This window comes from Schistocerca nitens, chromosome 4 (genome assembly GCF_023898315.1).
Source record: "Schistocerca nitens isolate TAMUIC-IGC-003100 chromosome 4, iqSchNite1.1, whole genome shotgun sequence".
NCBI classification, from domain to species: Eukaryota; Metazoa; Arthropoda; class Insecta; order Orthoptera; family Acrididae; genus Schistocerca; species Schistocerca nitens.
Genome location: NC_064617.1, coordinates 273,175,737 through 273,186,123, shown reverse-complemented (window position 1 = coordinate 273,186,123; position 10,387 = coordinate 273,175,737).

Here is a 10,387-nt window from a genome sequence, read left to right as displayed (position 1 = left end):
ATGTGACCGAGACACCACAAAAACTGCTTATTTTAGTTATTTCCATGCATTGTTGCTATATGGCATAGGTTTCTGGGGTAATCAGCCACTATCCAAAAAAATATTCATTGCCCAAAAGAGAGTTATTAGGATAATGAGTGGAGTCCAGCCTAGACATTCTTGAGAGTTATTAGGATAATGAGCGGAGTCCAGCCTAGACATTCTTGTAGGAACCTTTTCAGACAATGAGGGATACTGACAACTGTGTGCCAATATATCTACTCCCTGTTATTTTTCATTGGTAAAAATGAACAATCGTACAAAGCCAATGATTCATACAATACCTACAATACCAGGAGGAAGATGGACCTCCATTATGAATCGAAAAACCTTTCTATTGTACAAAAAGGAGTCCATTACATGACCTGCAAGGTGTTCAATGCTCTCCCACCATCACTGAAATTGCTTATCCACGAGCTTCCCAAATTTAAACAACAGCTCAAACAGTATTTATTGGATAATTCGATAGAAGAATATTTCAGTAGAGTTAACTGTAATTGATTTTTCATTTACTAATTTGATGTGTATTGTGCATTACGATACTCACATTCACTGTTAACATTACTGTGTCTTTCATTTAGCTATTAAGATCTGCCATTTTTTAATGTAATTTTTTCTATACCTATTAATTTGTATTTTGTCTTATACCAGATATCCTCTTGCAAGAGGTACTTTTATGTATTCCTTTTGTATTATTTGTAATAATTCTGACACGTCCTACATCCATGCGAATGCCTTGCAGTATTGGATTTATGGGATATAAATAAATAAATAAATAAATAAAATCTGATGTCCTTTTGGAGAAACCACTTATGAGGATGGCAAATGTGCATGACCTGGGGAATGACCTTGGCATAATACAGCATCTTCCCCAAAAACGACTGGAGCTCTTCACACTCTTGGACATCAGAAAGTTGATGATGACTTTACATATTCGTCTATAGGGTTGAGGCTATCTTTGCTGAGCACCTCACTCAAGAGCTGCATTTTTTTAGATTGCAACAAAGTTTGTTCTCCAGAAGGCATTGTAAAACAGTCTGCAGATTTCATTGAGGATTCTCTCACAGAGAGCTTGTGACCCAAAGTTCATTGATATAGTTTACACAACAAAGAATGTCCTCAATAAATTTTCCCAAATATTATTGATAAATTCCAGGTGCAGGTGTGATTCCAAAAGGCAAGCAATTAAACTGATAAAGTCCAAAGAGGATGATGAGCATTAAGAAACTCTGAGAAGTGACGTCCAGCAGCAACTGCAGGTATGCATTGTGAAAGTTAGTGCATGAAGAATACTGGGTTCCTGACAACTTCACCAACAGGTCCTCTGGCTGTTGAATAGTAGTCTGTGACACATTGTGTCACAAAAGTGCATGGTGTCATCTGGCTTTTGAATCATCACCAAATGGGTAGCACACTTTGACTCAACAAAATATGAGAAATTATACTGAGGTCCTGCTAATGCTTCAATTCTGCCATGACCTCGCTATGGACGGTGCAGGGAATTGGTGGAGGCAACAAAATAGAGGTATTGCAAATAGCTTGAAGGAGATGTGTCCCTTTAACTTTTCTGCACAATGTCAGGTATCCTTAAACAACTGGTCATGATCACAGCAAACTGTCCAACTCCTGGAGGGTGCCTCACTGGGACACTTAATGTACTTTGTCAACTATCTGGAAGCCAAAAACAAAAAAAGATGTCCTCGCTTAAAATATTTTGTGCCAACTACACTCTTATAACATGCACAAATGGAGGATTGTCCCCTCAGAAGAATGTACTGTTTACTATAGGACACAATGTTCTCTAGTGGCCATTTCAATGCAAAGCAGCCCAAGAGTTGGCATCTATCTAAGTTAATGAGGCTGGTGTTTGATTCCATGGCTACCTGTAACTCAAGAAGTTGCCCGTCCACTATCAATGTCAGGAGAATATGCTGAGGTGATGCTTGAGGAGTGTCAGAGAAAACACTCAGAGGAAACATCAGGGAAAACACTGGGGTCTCTGATGACAGCCCCAAGCTTGCTCAGTGCAACAAACTGTTCTCAAATGCCCTATTTTGTGGCATTCCCCAATTCGGTATCTGTGTGTGGTCAGTACTGTTGGATATACACCAGTCAGGACATGTCTGAGTGGGAACATATGTTGAATATACTCCACACCATCAGGACAGGACTGAGTGGGAGCAAGTGAAGAAGGGGAACAATGCCAACAAACTGAAAAACATCATGAGAGGAAGTTATGATGCTTCAATTGAAGTATACCCACCAAACCCAATGCAGGCAGTGACATCACTGTACTTGAGTCATACATGAGATCAACACACAGTGGCTCAGCAGAAGGCAAGGCCATACGACACTCCCCACAGGTCACTGGTGGCTGTTTACTTTGCATGTCTGACTTCATTGTTTTGGTCCTCAGTCCAAAGACTGCCCTCTCCATGCTACTCGATCTGTGCAAGCTTCTTCATCTCCAAGTAATGACTGCAACCTACATCCTTCTGAATCTGCTTACTGTATTCATCTCTTGGTCTCTCTCTGTGATTTTTACCCCTACGCTTCCCTCCAGTACTAAACTGGTGATCCCTTGATACTTCAGAATGTGTCCTTCCAATTGATCCCTTCTTTTAGTCATATTGTACTACAGATTTCTCTTATCACCAATTCTATTCAGTACCTCCTCATTAGTGATGTGATCTACCCATCCAATCTTCAGCATTCTTCTGTAGCTCCACATTTCAAAAGTTTCTATTCTCTTCTTGTCTAAATCGCCCATGTTTCACTTCCATACATGGCTACACTCCACACAAATACTTTCAGAAAGGTCTTCCTGACACTCAAATCTATACTCGATGTTAACAAATTAATCTTCATCGGGAATGCTTTTCTTGCCAATGGCAGTCTACATTTTTTATCCTCCCTCCTTTGACCATCATCAGTTATTTTGCTTCCCAAACACCAAAACTCATCTACTACTTCAAGTGTCTCATTTCCTAATCTAATTCCCTCAGCATCACCTGACTTAATTTGACTACATTCCATTATTCTCATTTTGCTTTTGTTGATGTTCAACTTATGTTCTCTTTTCAAGACTCTGTCCATTCTGTTCAACTCCTCTTCCAAGTCCTTGGCTGTCTCTGACAGAATTACAGTGTCATTGGAAAACCTCAAAGTTTTTATTTCTTCTCCCTGGACTCCAATTTTTTCTTTTGTTTCCTTTACTGCTTTCTTAATATACAAATTGAATAATGTGAGGGATAGGCTGCAACCCTGTCTCACTCCATTCTCAACCACTGCTTTCATTTTGTGCCCCTCAATCCTTATAACTGCCCTCTGCCTTTTGCTCCCAGTATTTTACCTCTGCCACTTTAAGAATTTGAAAGGGAGTTTTCCAGTCAACATTGACAAAAGCTTTCTCTAAGTCTACAAATGCTATAAATGTAGGTTTGCCTCTCCTTAACCTAACTTCTATAAGAAGTCATAGGGTCAGTACTGTTCTGTGTGTTCCTACATTTCTCCAGAATCCAAACTGATCTTCCCTGAGGTTGGCTTCTACCAGTTTTTCCATTCTTCTGTAAAGGATTCATGTTAGTATTTTGCACTTGTGACTTATTAAACTGATAGTTCAATAATATTCACACCTGTCAGCACCTGCTTTCTTTGCAATAGGAAGTCTTAGGGTATTTTGCCTGTCTCATACATCTTGCTCAACAGATGGGAGTGTTTTGTCATGGCTGGCTCTCTCAGTGCTATCAGTAGCTCTAGGGAATGTTGTCTATTCCCGGTCCTTGTTTCAACTTAAGTCTTTCAGTGATTTGTCAAATTCTCCATGCAATACCATATCTCCAATTTCATCTTCATCTATGTCCTCTTCCATTTCCATAATATTGCCCTCAAGTACATCTCCCTTGTATAGACCCTCTCTATATACTCCTTCCACCTTTCTGCTTTCCCTTCTCGGCTTAGGACTGGTTTTGCATCTGAGCTCTTGATATTCATACAGGTGGTTCTCTTTTCTCCAAAGGTCTCCTGTAAGCAGCATGTATCTTACTTCTAGTGATGTATGCTTCTACATCCTTACATTTGTTCATTAGCAGTTCCTCTTTAGCCATTTTGATTCCCGTCAATCTCATTTTTTAGACATTTGTGTTGCCTTTCATCTACCTCATTTACTGCATTTTTATATTTTCTCTTTTCATCAGTTTAATTCAATAACTCTTGTGTTACCCAAAGATTTCTACTAGCCCTCATCTTTTCACGTGCTTGATCCTCTGCTGCCTTCATTATCTCATCTCTCAAAGCTACCCATTCTCCTTCTACTATATTCCTTTCTCCTGTTCTTGTCAATTGTTCCCTAATGCTCCCTCTGAATCTCTCTACAACCTCTGGTTCTTTCAGTTTATCCAGGCCCCGTCGCATTAAAATCCTGCCTTTTGTAGCTTCTTCAGTTTTAATTGTCAGAAATAAGTACCTTGCTGCCACCATAAGTGTGGTGTCACCGCCAGACACCACACTTGCTAGGTGGTAGCTTAAATCGGCCGCGGTCCATTAGTACATGTCGGACCCGCGTGTCGCCACTGGCAGTGATCGCAGACCGAGCGCCACCACACGGCAGGTCTCGAGAGACGTACTAGCACTCGCCCCAGTTGTACGACGACGTTGCTAGCGACTACACTGACGAAGCCTTTCTCTCATTTGCCGAGAGACAGTTAGAATAGCCTTCAGCTAAGTTAATGGCTACGACTTAGCAAGGTGCCATTTTTACCATTGCATGTATCTCAAGATAGTCTCACTTGTATCATCAAGAATGCTGTATACCAAAGGACGATATAAAAGTTAAGTGTTCTAGTAGCTACGTTCTTTTCTTTATCACATTCATTACGAATCCTGTTCCAGACTTCGCGCCAGTCGGCGTGTGTGTACGTGTGCCCTTTCGGCTACCCGTCACTGTGGACTGGCTTCCTTGTCAGTCCACTACAATAAGTTCATGTGATTCAGCAGTCTCAGTGACTTAAGGTAAAGAAAGGTTAGACAATGCTAATGCCCTAGTTTGGACCTCCGGGTCAGATGTTAACTGGATGATCACATCCCTCATTAGCAAATCTACAGATGAAGTAGCAGAGAGGGACACTTGCACAAGAGACCTTCAGGTTGACGATCCATACCACACACAACTGCCTGCAGCACTTGTGGTGCTGGTTAAAGTGTAATTTTGCCACCACCACATGGGTTTGATGACCAGAATATACACGAGGGACTGACAAAAGATCCTCAATGTTACGTTTCTTGGGGGTACTAGAGGGCTTCAAATTCTGCACAGAATTATACAACCTATGTCTGCTGGACAATAACAAGATAACCTTACCAACTGGAATGATGACATGCTATCCTCTTCACTTTATATAAAGCCACTTTTTTTAGGATAAAAGTTCTGGGTAAGTGCATTTTTCAGCTTACATAACTACGTATGTGCAAATAATAAATGGGTAAGAAGGAAAGTTGGTCAATACCTGCTTCTTGCTGCTCCCTGTTGAATTTGTGGCTCACTAAAAATTATGGCTCACTGAAAAATTAATTATCACATCTAGGAATATGGTCAGGTTGTTATTGAGATTTGAACTACCCTACTGGTATCTGTTTCTTTATCTTTCATTTTTATTTTCTTAATTTCATGTATATTTCCACAAAATTGCACAAATCAAACTCCACTGTAATACAAACATAGACAAACCCACTACCATCCAAAACCAAGTGATGTCACAATCCAACTACTACACTGAAATGCAAAAGAAACTGGTATAGGCATGCGTATTCAAATACAGAGATATGTAAACAGGCAGAATACGGCGCTGCAGTCGGCAATGCCTATATAAGTGTCTGGCGCAGTTGTTAGATTGGTTACTGCTGTTACAATGGCAGCTATCAAGATCTGAGTGAGTCTGAATGTGGTGTTATTGTCAGCGCATGAGCAATGAAACACAGCTTCCCTGAGATAGTGAAGTGGTGAGGATTTTCCTGTAGAGGTGAGGATTTTCCTGTATGACCATTTCATGAGCGTGCTGTGAATACCAGGAATATGGTAAAAAATCAGATCTCTGACATCACTGTGACCAGAAAAAGATCCTGCAAGAACGGGACCAATGATGACAGAAGATAATCATTTAATGTGACAGAAGTGCAACCCTTGTGCAAATTGCTGCTGATTTCAATGCTGGGCCATCAACAAGTTTCGGCATGCAAACCATTCAATGAAACATAATTGATATGGGCTTTCAGAGCCAAAGGCTCAGTTGTATACCCTTGATGATTGCATAACACAAAGCTTTACTCCTCATCTGGGCCCATCAACACCGATGTTGGACTGTTGATTACTGTAAACATGTTGCCTGGTTGGACAAGTCTCATTTCAAATTGTATCGAGCAGATGGACATGTGTGGGTATGGAGACATGCTCATGAACCCATGGACTGTGCATGTAAGCAGGGGATTGTTCAAGCTGGTGGAAGCTCTGTAATGGTGTGGAGCATGTGCAGTTGGAGTGATATGGGACCCCTGATGTGTCTAGATATGATTCTGACTGGTGACTCATATGTAAGCATCCTGTTTGATCACCTGCATCCGTTCATGCTCTTTGTGCATTCCAATGGACTTGGGCAATTCCAGCAGGACAATGTGACACCCACCACATCCAGAATTGCTACAGAGTGGCTAGAGGAACACTCTTCTCAGTTAAAACACTTCCGCTGGCCACCAAACTCCCCAGGCATGAACATTACTGAGCATTTCTGGGATGCCTTGCAACATGTTGTTTAGAAGAGATTTCCACCCTCTCGTATTCTTACAGATTTATGGACAGCCCTGCAGGATTCGTGGTGTCATTTCCCTTGAGCACTATTTCAGACATTAGTTGAGCCAAGCCATGTCATGTTGCAGCACTTCTGTGTCCTTGTGGGGACCCTAGATGATATTAGGCAGGTATACCATTTTTTGTTTTGGCTCTTCAGTGTAATACTATAACACTCCAACTTCTTCTAACTATCTGTTATACAAATCAACAAGTGCAATGATACAAAAAAATCACAATTCATTGATCTTATAATAAAATGATCTGTTAGATCCAAAGACTTCTATACACAATTAAATACTCCTTGCAAGGTACCTGGTCTGCTGTCAGCTTGGCAGGAATACAGAGCAATTCCACATTCTGTTTGAGTAGTTCCCGCATATGCTCTTGCTGCAGCTTTTGTTGCTGCTCCTGGAGGAGCAACTGCTTTTTCCAGCATTGCAAAGATCATGGGTCCACAATGGTATTCTATTAAAAAAAAAAAGAGAGCATCATGCACATAAGACCGTCCGATATTGACGCTTTAGCATCTGTACAAGGCATGATAACAGCACGAACTGCCAGTGTTGTCATGAATATAAAGTATATGAGCCAATGCTGGCTTGACACTGAGCTGGGAGTTGGACACGGGAAAAGGCAATGAAATTTGATTTGGAAGTCAATCTGCAGGGAGCAAAGAGCCTAAAAACCACATAAATACTGAGCACAGGAGAAAACACAACATGCAGCCAGCACAAGTAACTGGCACTGAGCTCACAGAAACATAGCACTATGTGAGGCAAACCCTTGGTCTACAGGTGCTGCCTTCAGCATTAGCAACTTCCAGGCCAGGCCTTTTGTCACTAGCAGGTCAGTGGCTCAGCCTGTGCCATGCTTTGTACTCATCCTTCATGACAGCATTCTGTACTTTTGCTCTGCAATAACTGTGCCATCCACTTCAATGTCTGCTGTTGGGGACACTAAACATATCCAGCCCATTGTCCTTGTTATTTGTTAAAGATGCTCAATTTTGTTCTTGCCACAGAAAACTCAGTGGTACAAAATATTAATACTGGATTTTTTAAAAGTTTGCATCATATAATTTGAACAACCTATGTTTTACTAAACAAAAAATGTGTATTAGCAGAGTTGAAATTTTGATTACATGTAGTTCTCACTGAACCTTAAATGTTAAATATGGCCTGAGGTAAAAAGTTTCCATACAAAATATTTGTACCATGGTCATCAACTGAATGCAAATTACACATTAAACAAAAAGATTTAGGAAGATACATCTCATAAAAAAACTTTTATTACCTTGTGTAAATACTTATGCATGTTAAATAAGAAAAATAATGGACAAAATAGTATTTATATTAGGGGCTATATGGAAGGAAATGGAATTTTCTGCCTTGCTATGTTTCAAGTCTGTTTTGTATTTGGTTTCATGTGGGTGAATGTGTTAAGGATAAATATTGCTTTCTTATTGGCAGACTCCACTAATATACAATTTCTGTCATCATATCCAAAGTTTTCCATTGAAGAATTCTTCTTATGTCCTATTTTTACATTAAAATACCGTATTTTGCAGTGAGAACTGCAGTCATTTATGAGTTTTTTAAACTCCCTGTAGAGGTCTTGTATCTCTCTGTGAGAATGTAAGCATGTTGAATGATTTTCTTCAACATGAATTTCTTTTTATAAAAATTCTTATCATTTAGTTTGAGATTCCTTCAACATCTGATTAAGTGAGGTGGTTCAGCAGTCAAATTATTGAACTCATGTTCAGGACAGTGGTTCAAATATCTGTCACACCATTCAGATTTAGATTTTCTGTGTTTCTCTAAATCATCCAAGCCATATTCTGTGATGGTTTATTTGAAATCAGGATCTGTTATATTGTTTTTAATTTTCATGTTTAAAATCCAGCTTATGATTGAAATCCCCCCCCCTCTCCTCCATTGTAATAAAACATATGTACTAAAATGTATGTCCACATTTCAGTTCCATTTGGTCTTCATTTTTTCACTGACGTATACCCCATTTTATGTTATTTAACTCCTGTTCCAACTCCAGTAATGTAAAACGGAATGAAGAGAAAATGTTTTCAGCTTTAAAAGACAAAAACTGATAATTTTAAAAAGGAATATGAGAATCAATATTATATGGGATTATAGGTTATTATCTATGTAATTAGATTTGGGACCTAGCTCATGATTTTATAACATAAAAAAATAAAAGCGTTATGTCTCTATTTGGCCTGAACAGAGGGGTTAACAGAAACAGTAATGTTTACCTTATTATTATTTTTTCTGTTTGTTGGTCATTTGGGTAAATAAGGACATGTCAGAATCTGTTTTAGATCCAGGGGAATATGAAACAAAATTTATCCAAAAAAGTTTTATTCAATACAAAAACTAGTAATATTGCATGAATTGTGTTTTTTTATTGTTTTACAAAAAGAAGTTATGGTTTTATGTACTTCATTTTAACATTAAATTGTTGAACTTGATTTATCAACATAACCTTTGTCTTCTAAATAACAATTTTTACATTCATACAGTCTAAATCGAAATGACTGCTTAATTTTTTTCATATACTTCAGTCATAGCATAATCTCTTGAGCTGAGAACAGTTCATGTCCATTGAATTCTTTGTCTTCTTCTGAAGAAATACTGATGATTACTGTTTCTATTCACCCCACAAATTACAAACCCACAACCTTACATTTTCAATTAGCTGAAACACACTACAGATTAAAGTGTACCTTAAAACTTAACTTTTGGTTAATGAAATGGAATTTCATATTTTATTACCATGTAGTGTAATTAAAATAACACAATCAAGATTGTTACTTCAGACACAGTTCAAAGTAAGACATATGTTTTTCATAGAGTGAAGAAAATATCAGCTGACAGTGTCACCAACTTAGAAATTCATAATTTTCCTACATTGGTTCACTGCCAGCCTATACAAACAAATCATTGAAGGATATTCTCGTTTCTCTTCTGATATGAGACTATGGAACTTTTTTGGAAGTTTTATTCAATTCACTCCACTCTACAATAAAATATCTTTGTATCCTAGTGGTCTGGGATTTACTATCCCTAAATAAAAGAAAACAGGAGCAGTTGTGTTTCTATAGTCCTTGCACTTGCCTGTTAAACTAAATTTCATATCTCAGTCTAGAATGCAGAGAAAATAGTGTGATGTGTCCTTTACCTCTGTTCACAAATCTTAGAGTTCTTTTACCCCAATCAAAGTACTGATGTCCCATGACCTCACACATCTCAGTGGGGTCTCTAACATTCCTACTCTTGGCACATTAGCCTGCTAGGGCCAAAGACTACAATGAGCCATATGTATAGCACCAAACCTCAGCACAGCATGACCTAAGCAGTCTCAATGCAAGTGTGAATGTCTTTAAAGCTCAGGGTATGAGACCAACGCAACTGGTCCAAATGATAATCACATACTGCCATGGACCTCATGTCAATCTTATTATCTAGCAGTCAGCCAGTTTTTGTGTGC